Raw genomic sequence first — 23,422 nt, 5'->3', positions numbered from 1 at the left:
TTCATTCAATAATCAGGCTGAAAGAACAATCATCAATAGCTCAATGTAAACTTGGAAGGATATCTCAACGGGAATACAATATGGTCCTCCACTACTTAACATCTCATCAGTGACTTCAATAAATCTATAAACGAGATACTTATCAAATTTCAGATATCACAAAACTAGGACAAATCGCTACCACATTGCATGAGAGTCAAGATCCAAAGGAAGTTATCATCAACCTAGAATTTTGGACCAAATCTAATAGGAAATTTAATGGGAAAATGAAGTGAAATAAAAAAGTGCATGAACTTACACTGGGTTTTAAAATATCAACTTTACAAGTAAAAGATGCGGAATAAAAGCTACCTATAAGTTACTCTAAAACTCTATTTTACATTATTCCTTCAATTTCAATAAATCATATTAAATGATATTCCCAGATCCCCAAATGAAAGAATCATTGTCAGTATTAAGAAATGTGGGCAGCTAGGTGGTACAGTAGATGAAGCACCAGCCCTAGAGTCAAGAGAACCTGAGTTCAAATCTGTCCTCAGACACTTACTAGCTATGTGGCCCTGGGAAAGTCACTTACCCCCTATTTCCTCAACAGAAAAAAAAAGTTAAAAAAGTATTAGAGTACCAGGTGTTTAGGAAATAATAATCCTGACATACTCAGACCAATTCAGATCATTCTTGCAGAATAATGTGCAGTTCTAATTAAATACCACATTTTAGTAAGAGCAGTGGTAAGTGGGTAAGTATTCAGGGGATGGAGATCCAGATAGTGAAGTTCCTCACCACGTCATATGTGAATTCAGTACTTTACTCTTTGTTAAATAGTGAAAATATAGAAATATAGAAAATACGTTATCTTCAAGTGTTTCAATAGCTACCACAATGTGTCAAATCAATGAAAATTATTCTGGTTGCCTCCCTCTCCTCCTAGGAGTAGAACTTTGGCTTTTGATATCAGAAAAATATTCAGTAACAGGATAATATACTGGAATAGAATGCTTCATTAAGTCAGCAAGGTGACTTAACAGATAGAGTGCCCAGACTGGAGTCAGAAAGACTTATCTTCCTATGTTCAAATCTTGCCTCAGACATTTTATAGCTGTGTTACCCTGGGTTTCATTATCTGTAAAATGAGCTGGAAAATAGACTGCCTTAGTAGGGATTGGACATCTCATTATTATAGGTCTTAAAGGAAAGGCTATATGACCATTTTAGGAATACATTATGTAGGTATGCTCATTCAGATATGCACTTTTTAAAAGCTATTGAGGAGGACTAACCAGAATGTGGTTTGAACCTTGGACCCTATCAGTTGGGCAATAATGTGTAAGTCATGTCACCTATATGAAACTTGTACTCCTCAACTGTAAAACGAGTTTTGGTTCAGGTAGGAATAAGTGGCTTAGAGTTATCTTCCAGCTTTGAAATTCAGAAAATATGAATGGGTTTCCATTCCTACATTTCCTCTTGTTCCACATGCTACCATGTCCTGATCTAAGTTAAAAACCACAACTTTGAAACTTGACAGCTGTGTGATACCAAGGAGTTTACTTAACCTCTTTAACCTTGTTTCCTCATATGAATCAAAGGGTTAATAAACCTTGACTCATAAGGTTTTTGGAAAGAAAGTGCTCTGTAAATGTTTAGAAATATAAGTCGATATTATTGCCTGTGGTTTTTGGTCCTCTTTGTGTAACAGACCAATGCAGTATAAGATCTACATGTGAATCCTGCTCCTGATACTAAATAGTCAAATGATTTTGGACAATCTCTTATCATCTCCCTTGAGGTGTATTAGATGGTGAGATCATTGAATGTGCTTAACTGTTCTGATTTTTCCTTTTTTCCTCATTATTTACTATCATTGCAAAGAGCTTAAAAAACCTCATTGGCTTAACTTTGGGGGCCTTAATTTTTTCTATAAGATTAGAAATCTCTTTCCTTACTCAGTCCATTTGTTCCAGTCATTTGATGAAATAGCCTCTAACATGTTCTCCAACTCTAAATTTATGATGTTATGACTCAATTTTATATTCATATCCCCTTAATATAGCAAAGTACCTGGTTATTGTTTCATTATTTCATTTGTGTGTGACTCTTCATGATTCCACTTGGGAGTATCCTGGCAAAGATACTGTGGTGATATAACATTTCCTTCTTTAGTTCATTTCTCAGATGAGGAAACTAAGGCAAATAGCATAAAGTGACTTACCCAGCGTCACACAGCTAGTAAGTATCCTAGGTCAGATAAGAACTCAGGAAGATGAGTGTTCTTGATTGCAGGCCAAGCACTCTATCGACTGTGCCACCTTGCTACCCCAGTGCATGATACTTAGAATATATTTAATAACTAGTTATTGATAGGTAGAGTGACAATGTCTCATTATATGAGTGATTCAAGAAGAAAGTATAAGAGGTGGGGGAAACGGAAAAAGAGGAAATGTCTCATTTACAAGGTACTTCTGACATCTTGGGGAAAGAAAGGAAACAGTTTCTACTCTTGTATGAATTATTTCCATAGAAAGATTTTCCTGGTCCATAACTTCATCATGGCATTCTTTACCTCTACATTTCTCAATATGTAAATCAAGGGGTTCAACATGGGGGTGACGATAATATAAAACACTGTGACCATCTTATCTTCTGAAAAAGTTGTGTCAGGCCTCATATACATGAACATGCAGGGTCCAAAAAATATGATGACCAAAGCTATGTGGGAATCACAGGTAGAGAGCCCTTTGTGCCTAACTTAAGCTCACTGTTTCCTCAAGGACACCAGGATGACTGTGTAGGAGATCACCAAGATAAGAAAGCTCCCTAGAGCAATGGTTCCACTCTTGGCTGTCACCATAGCCCCTACAACATAGGTGTTACTACAGGCAAGTTTCAGTACAGGTTGCACATCACAAAAATAGTGATCAATTTCATTAGGACCACAGAAAGGCAACTGAACTACCAGTGCCATTTGGATGATGGAATGTATAAAACCACCCACCCATGTTCCCAACAGCATCTTATTGCACCTGTCTCTGTCCATAATGGTCATGTAGTGTAAAGGCCTACATATGACTACATGTCTCTCATAAGCCATCACTGTGAGAATGAAGACCTCTTTGCAGCCAAAGTAACCTCAAGCAGTTGGGTCATGCAACCTGCAAAGCTGATCCTTTTCTTCAGTACCAATAAGTCTGCAATAATCTTGGGGGCTATGACAGAGGAGTAGCAAATGTGTACAAAAGATAAGTAATTTAGGAAGAAGTACATGGCTGAATTGAAAAGATTACCAGTGCAGACTGTTGCTATTATGAGGAGGTTACCCAGAAGAATAATTGCACTAAAAAAAGGTGAACACTACAAAACATACCTTCTCTATTTCTGGCTTCTGAGAAAGTCCCCAGAAGATGAATTCAATCATATTGTTTATGTTCTCCATGGACTTTTTTTGTGCAGCCACATAATGCAGGAAAAAAAAATCAGTCCATCTGAAATGATGCGGAAAAAATCAATAGCATAAATTAAAATAACAATAATAACGATTCTTATTTCATTGGTGTGGTCACAAAACCACTTAAGGTAAGATTCTAAATTTAAACCAAGTTCTGAGTTCCACTCCACAGCATTTTTTTCATGACATTATATATATCATTCAAAGAGAAACCCAGCATGAATTTATTTTCTCTTTTACTTGAGAATACTTGAGAAGGAGGGAAGACTAAAAGGGGAAGTGGAGTAAAAACTAGACATGAAATTGGTGTAGTTATATGTAGTTAGGTCTATAGATACAGATATATGTGTGTATATATAAACATTTACACACATATATACTTATATGTATATATGTATAATCTGTATATATATGTATACACACACTATATATATACATATATATTTATATATATATACATACATACATGTGTGTGTTTGTGTGAGTGTGTATTCATCAAAAGGAATATAGCCTTGAGTAGTGGTAGTAGCCTCAAGTTCACAGCTGATACTTAATGGTATTCCTTTCTTTACACTATGGATAAAAAAGTCTAAAGTGAGTTCATTTAAGTAAACTGTTGTGTGCCAGGCATGATTACTAAAAATACAACCAAAAATACAACAGTACACACTCTCCAAGTGCTTGGATTTTAGGGGAGAGATATAAGGAAAGGTGAGGAAATACCAAAAGTACACAAAATACATAATAAAGTAATTTTGTGGGTGAAATAGAACTAAGAATTGGAAGTTCAAGAAAGACAGCATGGAAGATGTGGACCTTGAACCAATCATTGAAAAGGTGGCTAAAGCTTTTGAGACAGAAAAGCATGGAAGGAGAATATACCTGATAAAGACACAAACACAGAGGACATGGAATGCCATTTATAGAAAATATCAAATAGAACCAATCGTCTGAAATGTATATTGAGTCACTGAGAGGAATGTGAAATCCATCTGTAATAATGGGTTGAAGTCATATTACCATTTTTAATTGATAAATAGAATACTTTATATTTTATCCTTGAGGTAATCAGGATGTATACAATATTTATGAGCTCAGAAATGACATAGTCAGAATTATGCTATAGGAATATCCTTTTCATGGGTGGATAGAGAATAAATGGGAGAAAGAGAGGAAAAATGCATCACTAAAAATTTGGAGGCTGTTTATAACTTTCTGGGTCCTAAGTAACATATGCTTTGGACCCGAACTCATGTTGTAATCACACCACTGAGGAGAAGGGGACTGATGTTAGTTGTGTTGTTGTGGTAAAATCAGCAAAGAATTTAGACATGAAGGAATAAAAAAAAAAAAGGTGAAGTCAACTCTAATGTTGGGAAGCTGAGAAATTAAAAGAATGGAAGTTCCATGGACAGAAAACAAGTATTTAAGAGGTTGTGCGAGTTAAGTATGAAAGATAATGAGCTTTGTGGTTTACATGTTGATTCTGAGGTCCCTTGGAGATGACCAGATGGATTAGCTAGATGATGTGGGATGAGAGTTCATGAAAGATATACAATTTTAATCTTTGATGTACAGATCTAGGAGGATTCTAGAGAGATGATGGAATCCAGTGAATTTGCTCTGAGAAAGTGTGGAGAAGTGAAGGTTCAAAATAAAGTGCTGGAGCACAGCCACATAGAGCAAGTCAGATAGGTAAGAAGAGAACCAAAAAAGCCCAGGCAAAAGAAAATATCCAGAAGGAGGAGCCATCAATCAATCATGCCAAGAGGTGAAAAAAAATGAATGGCCCAAAGTCACTGAGTATACCAAAGAAAAGAGAAAAGAAGACTGGCAGACATTAGCTCTAGGAGTGGGTAGGATCAAGTGAGTATTTTATTTAGCTGTTTTTATAAAAAGTGCATTTCAAAGCAGCAACAACAAAGCTCTGACAAACCACAGAATAATTACATAGCACATCAAAAATTATTCTGATAGATTCTCTGAATCTATCACTGGAGGTAATTACTAATTACTATAAATACTGTTACCTTGATTTTATTGAGGGAGAAACTGAGAGTTGAAATTATTTCCTTATAGCTACACAAGCAGTAAAACTTATGTCTGGAAATCGACATAGGTCTTCTAATTTCAATTCAAGGATCTTTCCATCATATTTTCTTCACTTAGACTCAAAAGTTTATTACTCTTTTCTTCAAAAGGATGCTTCAGGAGACTCTGTGTCTCTTGTTCTCCCCTGGGACATTTGACCTTTTTTCTTGCTCCCTGACTGAGGTCACCTGAAGCCATCCTCTCTGGCAAGTGGCACCCTCTTCATGAATGCTATTATCTAGGAGGTAATATATTGTATCCTGAAATGCTTAATAAGTCCTTTCCTGTACTCAACTTCTTCAGGACCATTCAAGTCAATAAATGTTGCATGCCACTATGTGTCGGAAACTGTACTAAGTAGTGGCTTTGAAAAGTAAAACAAACAAACCAACAAACAACAACAACAACAAAAATGGAACAAAAACAAAAAAAAAGCCTGTTCTCAAAGCACCAATGGGAGAGAAAATGTGCATATTTCCTCCTTCAAAACTGGTTTTCAAATTTTTCTCTTTGCAGAAAATGGTACTAACTGCTTTCCACAATTTGCCCCCCATATATTTTGAGACAAAGCTCATTGATGAGGAATTTGCTGCTGAACAGAGGGCAAGTCACTGTGTTACCTCACCCACATAAGTGATGACATTTTGAACTACATATCTAATTTCTCCACTGTGGCTAATTTTAGCTAAATTTCAAATAGAACAGTCATCAGGAAGATGAAACTAAAATGTGAATGACTAGAATGTCCAACCCTTCTAAGGTAGCACTTTCTCCATTGTGAAATAATATACCATCTTTATGTAAGTTGTCATTGAATGAGGAGTGAGCTGATTCAATGTAACAAGAACTGGATGTGGAGTCAGAGAGCATGGATTCAAATTCAGACTCTGTCCCTCTCAGCAGGCCCTTAGGCAATTGGCTTATTCTCTCAGATCCACGGTGTCCTCCTTTGTGAAATTAAGGGGAAGGACTATTTACTCTTTAAGGAACTCATGAATTTTAAATCCATTATTCATTAAAAAAAAATACATACTGACTACAGGGCTGACATTAAAGCCAAGAAGTTTTGGGGTTCAAGGTACCCCTCTAACACACTAGTCATCTGACCATGGGTAATGCAATAATCCCACAAAATTCATTGTCACCTCCATAAACCTGGATTACAGATATTTGTGAATTTCCATTCACATAGTGGGTAATAAATACTTGTTGGTTGATCATTAGCAATTTATATAGAAAAGAGTTGCTCACACCAATGAAATTATAAATATGCACCAAAATTAACAAATCCAATCCTTTTTATAATAATCTCTTTGTGTACTCTATGTATAAGAATCCAAAATCCCCTAGTGCACATAAATAAACACATGCACACACAAGCACACATGCGTGCATGTATGTACACACACAAGTACGCACCCACAAATACACATTCGATTAATTTGTTTTCAGCATAGCTCTGAAATTACCTGAATGTATTGCAACAATTATTTGGTAGGTGGTGTTAAAAGTAGAAAAGAAAACTATGTGAAGCCCTACCTCCACAAAAGACATCCTTACTAAAAGCTCCATTACTAGCTTCCGTAACTGGAAACCAGAAAATTGTGTCTTCCTCCCACTAACCCCTATTGTCTAGCTCCAATCTGATTCTAGATGTCTGTTATCAGTAGGACGTTGACCTCTCACACTCCTTTCCCTGCTCTTCCTTAAATACCCCATAGATCCTTTCCACTCTAACCCTTGGACTCAGTCCCCTCTTCTTAAAAGTCACCAATTTGTGTTCACTGACGTTGTCAAATCTTCTCACGATTTTCAGTGATTGACCATCTGTCCTGCATATTTCAATTCCTAACTAAAACAAGGACTTTACATTTGCCATAAAAGTGACCTCTCTTTAATCCATTGTGTCTCCCATTTAGGATTTATACTTCTTGAAAGTAAAGAATTCCTGTTTTACTATTTGTATCTCCAGCTCTTAGGAGAGTACATGGCATGCAACAAGTGTTTAATAGACGATTTCCTTTTCTGTTAATAAATTAGCCAATAACAAGAAAAGGCCTCCAACTTTATTTGAAGGTTAGAAAGATTGCTTCAGAGCAGAGGTGTCTTTTGGAAAAAATATCTTATTATTTCTTATGATTACATGTAATAAAACATTTTTTAACATTACTCTGTTACAAATTTTGAGTTCCACATTCCCTCTCCCCATACTTTCTTCCCTTCCTTTTTTATTTCCTTGAGATGACAAGCAATTTCAGATAGTTTATACCTGCATAGTCATGAAAATTGTTTCCATATTAGCCATGTTGAAAATGAAAACAGAAAGGAAGGACACAACTTAATCAAGATCCTGTTGGGTTCAGAGTTCAGATCCTTATAAAAAGTTAGACACATTCAAGAAACAGAGACAGAGAGACAGACTGAGGCAGAGACAGTGAGAGAAATAGAAACAAGGAGAGAGAGACAGACAGCCACACAAAGAGTCAGAAACACTGAGAAAGAGACAGAAAAATCAGAGACAAAGAGAGAGAGAGAAAGAAAGAGAGAGAGAGCGTGCAGAGATCTACATACATAGTCACTAAACTATACCAAGAAGGATTAATATTTATCTCTTCTCCAGTTTCAAACTTGACAATTTAAATTATAAAATGTATATACACACAGAAACACCAAGTTGGTTCTTTAATAGAAAGCAAAGGGAAAAAATGGTTATACAGATGAATGCTCAGTTAACCACCACCATGACATCAATTGTATGAGTGCTGAAATAGATCAATGCCAGTAAAGGTGTTAATTTAATTTTGCATGAAAATAAGTGATGCCATCTATCATAGAAAGATAAAAGAGACATGAAGAATATCTGAATCAAGGAATGCAGGAATCACTCTGCCGAATCCATGCTCAAAATCTGCAAACATAGATATATGTATATTGAGTTCATGTAGTACAGGGCTGCACCCATTAAGACATACTTGTCATAGACTATGGTCTTTAGCATAATAGTCTCTGCCTCATCAAAGCAATGATCTATAAACACCTTATAAGCCTCAGTGCCTATAGGCCTTTTAGGAAGTAAATCATACTGACCAATATTCATGCCCAAAGAAAACTGAGCTTTGGGACATACTTGTAAATGATCAACCCCGAATACGGGGGAGAGAACTTTCACTTACTTTACTTTCATGTTTATAGACTCTCCTTTCTAAAAATATTCACTGACTGTCCTTTCACAGACACACGACATCACTTGAGGAATGAGATCAAGAGAAGATAACAAGAAAATACTGAGAAGAAGGAAATCAATGACTTTGGGCATCAGAATATGCTATTTTTTTTTTACCAGATCAATATTTTATTTTAAATACATTCAAATTCTGAATTAACAAATTTATATTATATAATGAAAGTGTGAGTTTTCTAGTAGGTCAAGGAGATTACTGCACTATACCTGAAGCTTGGATTATACTCAGTGATCCAGAATTATTTCTTCCCTCCTTACCTGTGCTTAATAACAGCTTAGTCCAATTAATAACCTCTTTATTGTCAATTCATTGCAATGGCAAAAGTTTTGCTCTTAATATTTTGGTATGGGCTTTGATTCTATCTTTAGCTTCTTTAGGATAACTCTCTAGCAATAAGATCTCTGCGTCATAGGGTTCAAAATTTTATTCTTTCTTGGTATAATCAAGAACTGTTGGGGTGGAACCAAGATGCCAGAGTAACAGCATGGACTTTCTAGAAACTCTCCCCAAACCCAGCCAAATACCTGAAAAAAATGATTCTAAAAAATCCTGGATTTACAGTACCTACAGAATGATGGAGGGAAGCAAATCTCCAACCCAAGACAGCCTAGAAGGTCCCTGGGAAATGTCTATTGCACCATACTAGGAGCAGAGTGCACCATACTAGGAGCAGAGTGGGTCACGTAGGCACTGATGGGACCTGAGCAGGTCTTGGGGGAACTTAATCTCTTGCACCTGTGTTGGTTTCCAGACTTCATGGTCCCAAAACAATTGGAAAAATTTGAATGTCAGTGGAAATACCCTGTGGAACCTCAATGAGAGAGTAGAGTGGCCAGGCCACAGCCTTAGAGTAATGGAGGAGATGGAGGAGCCTGTTGAAGAGCATCCAGCAACAGCAGCAAGAACTCTTTCTGGAACTCTAGGCACACAGATTGTGGAAGGATCAAGCAGCTAACAGTACACCCCTAACCACACTGAAGCAGAAAACAACCTTGACAAACAACTCAAAAGTCAAGTAAATACTTGCCAAAATGAGTGAAAACCAGAGAAAAATAATCAAACTGTAGAATCTTACGTAGGTGAAAAAGACAAAAGTATACAAATACAAAATGACAAAGTCAGACTTCTACATCCAAAGCCTCATAGAAAAATATGAATTAGTCTTAGGCCAACTAAGAGCTCAGAAAGGATTTTGAACACAAAGTAAGAGGTGGGGAGGAGCCAAGAAGGTAGAGTAGAAGGACAGACCTGCTCTAGCTCTACTCCCATATCCCATAAAATGTCTGTTAAAAATGACTCTAAACAAATTATAGAGCAGCAGAAGCCACAAAATGACAACGTAAAAGGGATTTCCTGTACAAGGCAGCATGTAAGGCGAATAGGAAAGGTGTATCACACAGGACTCAGCAGGTGCAGCAAGGACAGGACTGGAGGAGGCTTCAGAGTGGGCAATAAGGGGCAGCAGCTGCAGTTCCTAGATTTCTCAACACACAAACTCCAAAGACAGCTTCAAAGGTCAGTGACAAAGTTTTTCACCTGGATGAGAAGGGAGCAAGGTAGGGCACGAGCTCTAGGGCCAGGGCAGAGGAAGCCACTGTGAAATAACTTCTATTTTTAGAGACTAAAAACTCTGGGGGAATCAAGCAACCAATCTAAGTCACAGTCCTGAGTGGCAACCTTGGAGTGAGGAAGAGAGCTAGTGTGTTAGAGCTGGTGGAGGTTTTGGAGAAGTAATTCTACTCACAGATCCTGGGAAGAAAACATGTGGTTGCTTCCAGACCAGAGTGCAGGCCAGGAGAGGAGTAAACTCCTCTCCCCTGATTGTGTCACCTTGGAGGAGGTGAGAACCTACAGATTCCTAAATTTGTCCCCTCCACTTGACAAAGGACTCAAATTCAAGTAACAGACTGGTAAAATGACCAAAAAAGGGAAAAAAATGACTATAGAAGGTTACGTTCTTCGTGAACAGGTATTTTCTTCCATTCTTTCTTATGAACAAGAACAAAGCATACCATCAGAGGAAGACATAAAAGAGGCTTCTGCATCCGAAACATCCAAAAAATATATGAAATGGTCTCAGGACATGAAAGAGCTCAAAATGAAATGAGAGATGGAGAAAAAATTGGAAACAGAAATGAGAAGGATGCAAGAAAATCATGAAAAGTGAGTCACCAGCTTGCTAAATGTGACCCCAAAAAATGCTGAATAACATAATACTTTAAAAAATAGACTAACACAAATGACAAAAGAGGTCCAAAAAGCCAATGAGGAAAACAATGTTTTATAAAGCAGAATTAGCCAAATGGAAAAGGAGGTCAAGAATTCACTGAAGAAAATAGTTCTTCAAAAATTTGAATGGAGCACTTGGAAGCTAATGCCTTGATGAGAAATCAGCAAATTACAAAACAAAACTAAAGAAAGGAAACATAGAAGACAATGTGAAATATCTCATTGAAAAAAAAAACTGACCTGGAAAATAGATGAAGGTGAGATAATCTAAAAATCATTTGTCTCCCTGAAATACATGATAAAAAAAGGCCTAGACATCACTTTCCACAAAATTATCAAGGAAAACTACCTTGATATTTGAGAAGCAGAAGGTAAAATAGAAATTGAAAGAATTAACCAATCACCTCCTGAAAGAAATTCCAAAAGGAAAATTCTTAGGAATTTTGCAGCCAAAACCTAGAGTTCCTAGGTCAAGGAGAAAATACTACAAGCATTCATAAAGAAAGAATTCTAGTATCGTGGAAATACAATAAAGATAACACAAGACCTACCAACTTCTACACTAAGGGATTGCAGGGCTTGGAACTTGACATTCCGCAAGTCAAAGGAAAACCAAGAATCACCTACCCACTAAAACTGAGTATAATACTTCAGTGCCAAAAAAAATATCATTCAATGAAATAGAGGTGTTTCAAGCATTCTTTTTGAAAACACCAGAGATGTAAAGAATATTTGTCTTTCAAATGCAAGAATCAAGATAAGCCTGAAAAGGTAAACAGGAAAGTGAAATCATAAAGGACTTACTGACATTGAACTATTTACATCCCTACATGGAAACATCACATTTACAACTCTTGGGACTTTTCTCAGTATTAAGTTAGTTGGTGGATCGAATATATAAATGTGTGTGTGTGTGTGTGTGTGTGTGTGTATGTATATGTATAGACAGAGGGCACAGGGTGAATTGAATAGGTAGGGATGATATCTAAAATAATAAAATTAAGGGGTGAGACATGAATATATTGGTAGATATTTGACATGTGCATGATTACAAATAAGTATATGATATAAGTTTTGAACCAGAATTTCTAAGATATAAAAAGGTGCAGGCATTGATCCACTACATTGCATTTGTTTAATAATAAGATACTCTGAGGATGAAAATATTTTAGTCACTGCTATATAACAATTAATCAGTATACTAAATAGGAACCAATGTTATTGGTCTGAAAATAGGGAGTGAGAAAAGGGCTAAAAATATCAAAAAGTACACTTGTTTAAATCTCTGAACGACGACCCAGAGAGGTATTTTTGAGAGCTTATTATATGTTCCCAGGATAATAGTAGTAATAACAACAACTAAAATTTATTTAGCGTTTTAAGATTTTCAAAGTATTTTACAATTATTTCGTGTTATCCACACAAAGATCCAAAAATATTGACACTACTATTATCACCATTTTACAGATAAAGAAACTGATGTTGAGATATGTTTAGCGAGTTTCTCTCGATAGCAAATCTTTTTCTTTAATTTTATTTTATTATTTTTAATGTTTTACAATCACTACCATAAAATTAAGATTTTATCCCCCCCCCACCTACCCCCCACTGCCCCCCTCCCTCCCCACCACAGCATACAATTCTGTATAGGTTCTACATATACTTTCCTATTGAGTACATTTTCACTATAGTCATGCTATGTAGTCGAACTAAAATAGATGGAAGAAATCATACAACAAATCAAAACATGATACACAAAAACACACACACACACAAACATGATCTGCTACATTCTGCAAATGACTTCCATATTTCTTTCTCTGAGTGTGGAAGGCGTTTTGCCTTAGAAAACCACCACTGGGATTTTTTTTAAATAAGTTCTTGCATTATTATGAAATTCCAAGTCTACCAGAAAAAACTCTCACACACTGTGGTTGTTGCTGTGCACAAAGTTCTCCTGGTTCTGCTCCTTTCACTCAGCATCAGATCATATAGGTCCTTCCAGGCCTCTCTGAAGTCTTCTTGTTCATCATTTCTTATGGCACAATAGTACTCCATTACATTCATATACCATAATTTATTCAGCCATTCCCCAATTGATGGGCATCCCCTTGACTTCCAGTTTTTGGCAACTACAAAGAGTGCTGCTATAAATATTTTTCTACACGTGGGACCCTTTCCCATTTTTACGATCTCTTGGGGATACAGTCCTAGTAGCGATATTGCTGGGTCAAAGGGTATGCACATTTTTGTAGCCCTTTGAGCATAGTTCCAAATTGCTCTCCAGAATGGTTGGATGCACTCGCAGCTCCACCAACAATGAATTAGTGTTTCAACTCTCCCACATCCTCTCCAGAATTTATCATTTTCTTCTTCTGTCATGTTTGCCAATCTTATAGGTGTGATGTGGTACCTCAGAGTTGTTTTGATTTGCATCTCTCTAATCAATAGTGATTTAGAGTATTTTTTTCATATGATTATAGATATCTTTAATTTCTTCCTCCAAAAATTGCCTTTTCATATCCTTTGACCATTTATCAATTGGGGAATGACTTGTATAGTTATACATTTGAGTCAGTTCTCTACATATTCTAGAAATGAGGCCTTTATCCCCGAGCTTAGCTGTAAAAATTCTTTCCCAATTTACTACATCCCGCTGAATTTTGGGTGCATTGGGTTTGGTTGTGCAAAAGCTTCTCAGTTTAATGTAATCGAAGTTATCCATTTTGCATTTCATAATGCTTTCTATCTCTCCTTTAGTAAAGAATTCTTCCCTTCTCCATAAATCTGATAAATACACTATTCCTTGATTCTCCAGTTTGTTCATGGTATCAATCTTTATACCTAAATCATGTACCCATTTGGACTTTATTCTTGTGTACGGTGTCAGGTATGGGTCTATGCCTAATTTCCACCACACCGTTATCCAGTTTTCCCAGCAATTTTTGTCGAACAGTGAGTTCTTATCCCAGAAGCTGGGGTCCTTGGGTTTATCAAACAGGAGGTTGCTATATTCCTTGCCTACTGTGTCTTGAGTGCCAAGTCTATTCCACTTGTCTACCTCTCTGTTTCTTAGCCAATACCAAGTGGTTTTGATAATTGCTGCTTTATACTACAACTTGAGGTCTGGTAGCACTAGGCCACCTTCCCAAGCATTTCTTTTCATTAGTCCCTTTGATATTCTGGACCTTTTGTTCTTCCAAATGAATTTTGATATTATTTTATTCAGCTCTAGAAAATAATTATCTGATAGTTTAATTAGTATGGCACTAAATAAGTAAATTAATTTAGGAAGAATTGTCATTTTTATTATATTGGCACAGCCTACCCATGAGCAACTGATGTTTTTCCACTTACTTAAATCTGGCTTTACTTGTGCAAAAAGTGTCTTGTAATTGTGTTCATATAATCCCTGGGTTTGTTTTGTCAAGTAAACTCCTAAGTATTTTATAGTGTCTACCCTAGCTTTTAAATGGGATTTCTCTTTCTATCTCTTGCTGTTGGACTTTGTTGCTAATATATAGGAATGTGGAAGATTTCTGTGGGTTTATTTTGTAACCTGCAACTTTGCCAAAGTTGTTTATTATTTCTAGTAGTTTTTTTTCTTGAATCTCTGGGATTCTCTAAGTAAACCATCATATCATCTGCAAAGAGTGGTAACTTAGTTTCTTCTTTGGCTATTCTTATTCCTTCAATATCTTTATCTTTTCTAATTGCTAGAGCTAACATTTCTAGTACCATATTGAATAATAGTGGTGATAGTGGACATCCTTGTTTCACCCCTGATCTTATTGGGAATGCATCTAGCTTATCCCCATTGCATATAAAGCTTGCTGAAGGTTTTAGATAGATACTGCTTATTATTTTATGAAAAGTTCCCTTTATTCCTATGTTCTCCACGGTTTTAATAGGAATGGGTGTTGTATTTTGTCAAAAGCTTTTTTGGCATCTATTGAGATAATCATGTGGTTTTTGTTAGCTTTGTTGTTGATGTGATCAATAATGCTAATAGTTTTCCTGATATTGAACCAGCCTTGCATTCCTGGTATGAATCCTACCTGATCATAATGTATTAATCTCGTGATAAGATGCTGTATTCATTTTGCTAAAATCTTATTTAATGTTTTTGCATCTATATTCATTAGGGAAATTGGTCTATAATTTTCTTTCTCTGTTTTGTCTCTTCCTGGTTTGGGTATCAAAACCATATTTGTATCATCGAAAGAATTTGGGAGGACTCCTTCTTCCCCAATTTTCAAAAATAGTCTATATAGTATTGGAATTAACTGTTCTTTAAATGTTTGATAGAATTCACTTGTGAATCTATCTGGCCCTGGAGATTTTTTCCTAGGGAGTTCATTGATGGCTTGTTCAGTTTCTTTTTCTGAGATGTGGTTGTTCAAGTATTCAACTTCCTCTTCTGTTAATCTGGGCAATTTGTATTTTTTAAAATATTCTTCCATCTCCTTTAGATCATCGAATTTGTGGGCATAAAGTTGGGCAAAGTAGTTTCTAATTATTGTTTTAATTTCCTCCTCATTGGAGGTGAGTTCACCCCTTTCATTTTTAATATTAGTAATTTGATTTTCTTCTTTCTTTTTTTAAATCAAATTGACCAAAGGGTTATCAATTTTATTAGTTTTTTCATAAAACCAACTATTGGTTTTATTTATTAATTCAATAGTTTTCTTAATTTCAATTTTATTAATCTCTCCTTTGGTTTTCAGTATTTCTAATTTAGTATTTACTTGGGGATTTTCAATTTGTTCTTTTTTGAGCTTTTTCAACTGCAAGCCCAAGTCATTGATCTCCTCTATCTCTATTTTATTTATGTAGGCATTCAAAGATATAAAACTTCCCCTAAGTCGATAGCAAATCTGATTAGTGTCTGAGATTGGATTTGAACTGAAATCTTCTTGATACCAAGTCCAGGCCTTGGGCTACTTTTACCACCTAATTCTTCAACAATAAAGTAATCTAAAAGCACAATTTCTGCACACTGCAAGTACTAGGGTAACTCTTCCATTTTCCTTTGTTTTGTCTTTTCATTTTTTTCTTTCCCTTCCTTCCGTTCCTATCTCTTCCTTTTGCCTCCTTTCCCTCCTTTTTCTTTCTTTCTTTTTTTTTAATTTGAGAGATTTCTACCTCTCAGCATGTCCGCTTATATTCTTTTTAATGAGGAACGCATTATTCTTTCAAGGAAATTATGGATAAATACATACACATTGACAATAAATGACTGGTAACAGGTACAGTGTGATTCCCTCTCAGCTCTTAAAAGAAGAAAAATGAATGGTGCAGTCAGTTACAGATTGTTAAACTCAGAGTGCTGCATCAGTGTTGTACCTGGCAATGTAGGAAAAGAGGAAGGGTTGCTGCAAGACCTTCCTGGAGCCACTAAAATCTAAAATTAGACCATTTCAGCACAATACTCCTCGTAATATTAACCCTTCATTCCATATTTGTTCTGTCTCTCTGCATCTATTTATCTCTCTCTCTCAACCCTTCCCCCCTCTGTCTTTGTCTGTCTTTCTGCCTTTGTTTCTCATTGTCTCTGCCTCCCTTTGTCACTCTTCCTCCTGTCATTTCATATAAAGAATGGCTTTCTGAGTAGTTGGTGCTTAGGAATATTTTTTAAAGATGGCGATGACAGAATTTTTTAAATCAATAAACAAAATTTTAGGGAAAAATTAAAATGCAGAAGCAAAGGGCAGTCATTCCAGTAAAGGCATATATTAAGGGCGTGGTAATTGTTACCACCTATCCGAGATAGACTTCTCATCAAGCGACCCCAAGCATGGCCTTGAATTAAGCTCGAGGTTGGAACAGTGAGTGCATCCCACCTATCACACCCTGAATTTCATACTCTACATTCTGAGCTTCCCTGCTGCTAAAAGAGAATCAAGTCAGTTCCATTGATTTCTTGGCACCTGTATTCTAACTACAGATGTGTCAGTCAGGTTCAGACTATGTTCTTCTCAATCAAAATTCTGTCACAGACAAAAGCACCTATACACACATACCCACTTACACAAACCCGTAGATAGATAGACAGACATGAAGAAGATCAATGGTAGAAAGACAGGTAAGTAACACTGGTTGTACATATACAGAGAGACATAAATGTTTGATAGGCAGGCAGAAAGATATACGAAGATACAGGATGGTAGACAGTAAGCTATATAGATGAATATAGAGATTAGAAAGTAGATAAATAAATATATAGTAAATAGACACTAGATAGATTGACAGATCTGAACAATTACTTTCCTTTAGCTAATAATAACTATTCAACAAATATTTTAAAATGCCTACTTTGTTCCAAGCTTTGTAACAAACAAACTATAGCTTCTTTCCTCAAGGAGGTACCAATAGAAAGAGGGAGAGTGGATACTCTTACAACAAGTTGCCAGGGACACCAAAAGTTTGAGTCTTCTCCTCCTTTTGTCATATTGGGCTGCCTGCATGCTCCAACTAAATTCCTTTCTCTCCAAGAGACCTTTTGTGTTTTTCTGCAATGCTAATATTTTGCATCTGTTGATTATCTCCAGTTCATACAGCATATATCCTATTTTTCTTTCTTATGTCAACATGTAATTATTTACCTTCTTTGGACAACTGTTCCTGTATGGGTTCATGTGAATCCAAATTAAATTCTATAAATGATAATATTTGTCATTTCTTACAGTGTAATGTTATACTATATACATATACAGTAATTTGTTCCTAATTCCTCAAGTGAAGAGTACCTCCCGTTACTTGTTACTATCAGCATTTGGGTACATATGATTCCTTTGAGATCTTTCAGGTATTTGACCAGAAGATATTTTACTAGGTTATGAAGTTCACAAATTTTAGTCATTATTATGATATAACAACAGCATCACTAAGAATTTCTATGACCCGTTAAAGGTGGCTAAGTATTTTATATTCTTCATCTCATTTGATTCAAATGGTTTTCCAGTCATTAACCTCAAAAAGTTTACATTCTACTTGAAAAAATAACGCACACATCTATCTGTGTGTATGTAAAAAGTATGCATGAAAATTTGTCTATGTTTGTGTGTATCTATTCATTTATGCTTTCCTCTTTGTACACTTTTCTACACATAGATAGATGTCTGTTTATACATCTATTTTTGCACATATGTTTTGAATCTTTGAGGAGAGTATGAAGCAAATTCATGGATCTGAGATCTCTTTTTTATGTTCCATTTTTTTAATGATTCTCACAACCAATTAACAACTGCCTAGCCTATTCTACGCTTATCTAGGTCCTTCCATTAGTTCACTAGAATAGATCCAGTCAAAATATTCTGTGGTTCCTCCCAATTTTCTGCTAATGTCATGCTCTGGTCAGCCATAATGTTATTACTTTTTTATAGCATACTTTCTTTTGTGATAATGTATTTCTGTGACAACATCTCTTATCCTTAAACACAAAGTGCATTTTATGTTATGTGTGACACTATGCCTCATCTGTCTCTGCACTGTTCTTTATGATGGTCATATTTAATTTATAGGTATTTAAAATAATTAAATTATTTATTTGTTTTAGCATTCAATTTTAAATTTTGAGTTCTATATTCTTTCCCTGATCCACCTCCCTTCTCCAACTTCTTGAGAAGACAAACCATAGGATATCACTTGTGATCATATGAAGTACGAAGTGGTGCCAAATTTACTTCCATGTTAGTAATTAAAAAAAGAGAAGAAAAATAAAGTGTAAAAGTATATTTCCACCTTCACTCACAGTTCATCAGATCTCTCTTTTTGAAAGAGGATAGCATTTTTCTTCATGGATCTTAGGAAACTTTCTTGGCTCATTTTGACTGTGGAGTACAGCCAGAAGGTCTTATTGACTTGATCTTCGGGAATGAAATATAGTGTAATATGTAATGTTAGGGACCATCTCCCTTCCACAGTCTTGCACTTGGCTCTCAAAAGGCCACATTTGTCTTGGTGAATTTTCACTTATCTTACCAATAATCACGGTTTAAAGCCACTATCCAAAATCTTTTCATCATTCCTCCAGCATACTACACCCCCTTTCCACTTCCACATTATGCATTGTCTGTCATGAATAAAGTACAATTGCCATGAGGGCAAAAATTACCTTGTTAAATTGTATTAATGTTCCTATCACTTTGCCCAATGTTTGGCATTCAGTGAGTTCAAACTGATCTTTATCCATCTTTACCCACCCACACATCTATTCATATATCTATCTATATGTACATATATATATGTATATATATAATATCCATCTGTCTATAATCTATCAATCTACCTGTCTGTCTATCTATCTATATACCTATCTGCTCTCTAGTTAAGTAGGAAAGAGAGCGTGTGAAAGGATTTTTAAAAAATATATTCATTTATTTATTTTTAATGTACTACAATCATTACCATAAAACTAAGATTGATTTTCCCTCTACCTACACCCCTCCACCCCTCTCCCTCCCCAAGACAGCATACAATTCTATATAGGATCTACACATGCATTCCTGTTGAATAAATTTTCATTATAGTCATGCTCTGTAGAAGAACTAAAATAAATGGGAGACATCATATAATAAACCAAAATATAATAAATACACATACACACACACACACACACACACACACACAAATGCTCTGCTACATTCTGTGAGTGAATTCCATAGTTCTTTCTCTGAATGTGGAAGGCACTTTGCCTTAGAAGACTATTGGGAATTTATTTTCCTTTTTTTATGTCCTTGCCTTGCTATGAAGATTCAAGTCTACCAGAAAAAACTCTCGCACACAGTGGTCCTTGATGTGAACAAAGTTCTCCTGGTTCTGCTTCTTTTACTCAGCATCAGACCATATAAGTCTTTTCAGGTCTCTCTGAAGTCTTCTTGTTCATCATTTCTGATGGTGCAGTAGTATTCCATCACATTCATATACCATAATATATTCAACCATTCCCCAATTAATGGACATCCCCTTGATTTCCAGTTTTTGGCCACTGTGAAGAGTGTTGCTATAAATATTTTTGTACATGTGGGACCCTTTCCTATTTTTATGATCTCTTGAGGATACAATCCTAGAAGCGATATTGCTGGGTCAAAGAGTATGCACATTTTTGTAGCCCTTTGGACATAGTTCCACACTGCTCTCCAGAATGTTTGGACGAGCTCACAGCTCTACCAAAAATTAATTAGTGTTCCAACTCTCCCACATCCTCTGCAACATTTATCATTTTCCTGTTCTGTCATGTTTGCCAATCTAATAGGTGTGATGTGGTACCTCAGAATTGTTCTGATTTGCATCTCTCTAATAAAAAGTGATTTAGAGCATTTTTCATATGATTACAGATATCTTTAATTTCTTCCTCTTGAAATTGCCTGTTCATATCCTTTGAGCATTTATCGATTGAGAAATGACTTGTGTTGTTGTACATTTGACTCAGTTCTCTATATATTCTAGAAATGAGGCTTTTATCACCAACATTAGCTGTAAAAATTCTTTCCTGATATACTACATCCCTCCAAATTTTGGTTGCATTGGATGTAGTTACAAAAATACTTTGCAGTTTAATGTAATCAAAAATATCCATCTTGAACTTCATAGTGCTTTCTGTCTCTTCTTTAGTTAAAAATTCTTCTCTTCTCCACAAATCTGATAAATACACTATTCCTTGCTCCTTGCTTCCAATTTGTCCATGGTATCAATCTTTATACCCTGATCATGTACTCATTTGAACTTTATTCTTGTGTAGGGTGTCAGGCATGGGTCTATGGCTAGTTTCCACCACACTGTTATCCAGTTTTCCCAACAATTTTTGTAGAACAGTGAGTTCTTATCCCAGAATCTGGGGTCCTTGTCTTTATCAAACAGGAGACTGCTATATTCATTGCCTACTGTGTCTTGAGTACCTAACATATTCCACTTGTCTACCCTTCTGTTTCTTAGCCAGTCCCAAATGGTTTTGATAATTGCTGCTTTACAATACAATTTGAGATCTGGTAGCGCTAGGCCACCTACTCAAGCATTTCTTTTCATTGGTCCCTTTGATAATCTTGACATTTTTTCTTCTAGATGAATTTTGATATGATTTTATCCAGCACTAAAAATCATTATCTGATAGTTTAATTGGAATGGCACTAAATAAGTAAATTAATTTAGGTAGAATTGTCATTTTAATTATATTGGCTCAGCCTACCCGTGAACAACAGTTTTTCCACTTACTTAGATCTGACTTTATTTGTGCAAAAAGTGTCTTGCAGTTGTGTTCATATGGTCCCTGGGTTTGTTTTGGCAGGAAAACTCACAAACATTTTACAGTCTCTACCCTAGCATTAAATGGGATTTCTCTTTCTATCTCTTCCTGTTGGACTTTGTTATTAATATATAGGAATGCAGAAGATTTATGCGGGTTTATTTTGTAACATGTAACTTTGCCAAAGTTGTTTACTGTAAGGGGTTTGGAACTCTCGGGTTATCAGGATCATGGTGCCCTCAGGAGAAATCTCTTGAGACGTCATGTCCTTGCATGACTTACATGATGGACCACCCTTATGAAATAACCAACCTTCTCAATTATCTTGAGCAAGAGCAACAACAGCCAAGCACATAAGCTCAGCACACAGTATTTACATACTTCTTGCATGAATGGAAGTAGATTGCCTATATATACTCTGAGCTAGCTCAGAATAAACGGAGTGCATACCATCTTTGCTCCCGCCTCATTCATTCGTGCCCAGAAGAAAGATCTCATGCAGGCATGAGATCTTTGGGAACTTAACAGTTTATTATTTCATGTAGTTTTTTTATTTGAATCTCTGGGATTCTCTAAGTACATCTTTATGTCATCTGCAAAGTGCTAACTTAGATTCTTCTTTGCCTATTCTTTTTCCTTCAGTTTCTTTATCTTGTCTAACTGCTACAGCTAACATTTCTAGTACCATATTGAATAATAGTGGTGATAATGGACATCCTGGTTTCACCTCTGATCTTATTGGAAACGCATCTAGCTTATCTCCATTGCATATAAAGCTTCCAGAAGGTTTTAGGTATCTACTGCTTATTTTATGGAAAGTTCCCTTTATCCCTATATTCTCCAGGTTTTTAATAGGAATGGGTGTTGTATTTTGTCTATAGTTTTTTCCCCCATCTCTTGAGATAATCATGTGGTTTTTGTTAGTTTTGTTGTTGATATGATCAATGATGGTAATAGTTTTCCTAATATTGAACCAGCCCTGCATTCCTGGTATGAATCCTCCGTGATCATAATGTATTATTCTCATGATAAGGTGCTTTATTCATTTTGATAAAATCTTATTTAATATTTTTGAATTTATATTCATTAGAGAAATTGGTCTATAATTTTCTTTCTCTTTTTTTTCTCTTCCAGTTTTAGGTATCAAAACCATATTTTTATCATAAAAAGAATTTGGGAGGCCCCTTTCCCCAATTTTCGAAAGTAGTCTATATAGTATTGGAATTAACTGTTCTTTAAATGTTTGATAGAATTCACTTGTAAATCCATCTGGCCCTGGAGATTTTATCCTAGGGAGTTCATTGATGGCTTTTTAAATTTCTTTTTCTGAGATGGGATTGTTTAAGTATTCAACTTTCTCTTTTCCTAACCTGGGCAATTTGTATTTTTTAAAATATTCATCCATCTCATTTAGATTGTCGAATTTGTGGGCATAAAGTTGGGCAAAATAATTTCTAATTATTGTTTTAATTTCCTCCTCGTGGAGGTGAGTTTACCCTTTTCATTTTTTATATTAGTAATTTGATTTTCTTCTTTCTTTTATTAAATCAAATTGATCAAAGGTTTACCAATTTTATTAGTTTTTGGATAAAACTAACTACTGGTTTTATTTATTAATTCAACAATCTTCTTTATTTCAATTTTAGAAATCTCTCCTTTGCTTTTCATTATTTCTAATTTGGTATTTAATTGGCAATTTTCCATTTGTTCTTTTTCTAGCTTTTTCAGCTACCTGTCCAATTCATTTATCTCCTCTTTCTTATTTTGTTCCTGTAGGCATTCAAAGATATATGGCTTCACCTAAGAATTCCTTTTGCAGTATCCCATAAGATTTGGTAGGCTGTCTCATTATTGTCATTCTCTTACATGAAGTTGTTGATTGTTTCTCTGATGTCTTCTTTAATCCACTCCTTCTTTAGGATTAGGTCATTTAATTTCCAATTGATTTCTGGTTTATCTTTCCATGGTCTTTTATTACATGTAAGTTTTATTGCATTATGATCTGAGAATGATGCATTGACTATCTCTGCCTTTCTGCATTGGATTGTGATGTTTTATGTTGTAGTACATGGTCAATTTTTGTATATGTGCCATTTACTGCTGAGAAAAAGGTATATTCCTTTTTATCCCCATTCAGTTTTCTCCAGAGATCTATCATATCTAACTTATCCA

The 23,422-nt window shown here is 35.5% G+C and overlaps 1 pseudogene; it reads right to left on the bottom strand.

Moving 5' to 3' along the window:
• Positions 1–2,426: 2,426 nt before the first annotated feature.
• LOC140516841 (olfactory receptor 4S2-like) lies at positions 2,427–3,448 on the bottom strand (annotated as a pseudogene).
• Positions 3,449–23,422: the final 19,974 nt, after the last annotated feature.

Source organism: Notamacropus eugenii, chromosome Y (genome assembly GCF_028372415.1).
Source record: "Notamacropus eugenii isolate mMacEug1 chromosome Y, mMacEug1.pri_v2, whole genome shotgun sequence".
NCBI classification, from domain to species: domain Eukaryota; kingdom Metazoa; phylum Chordata; class Mammalia; order Diprotodontia; family Macropodidae; genus Notamacropus; species Notamacropus eugenii.
Note: the sequence above shows the minus strand (reverse complement) of the source record. Positions and strands in the feature narration are given on the sequence as shown.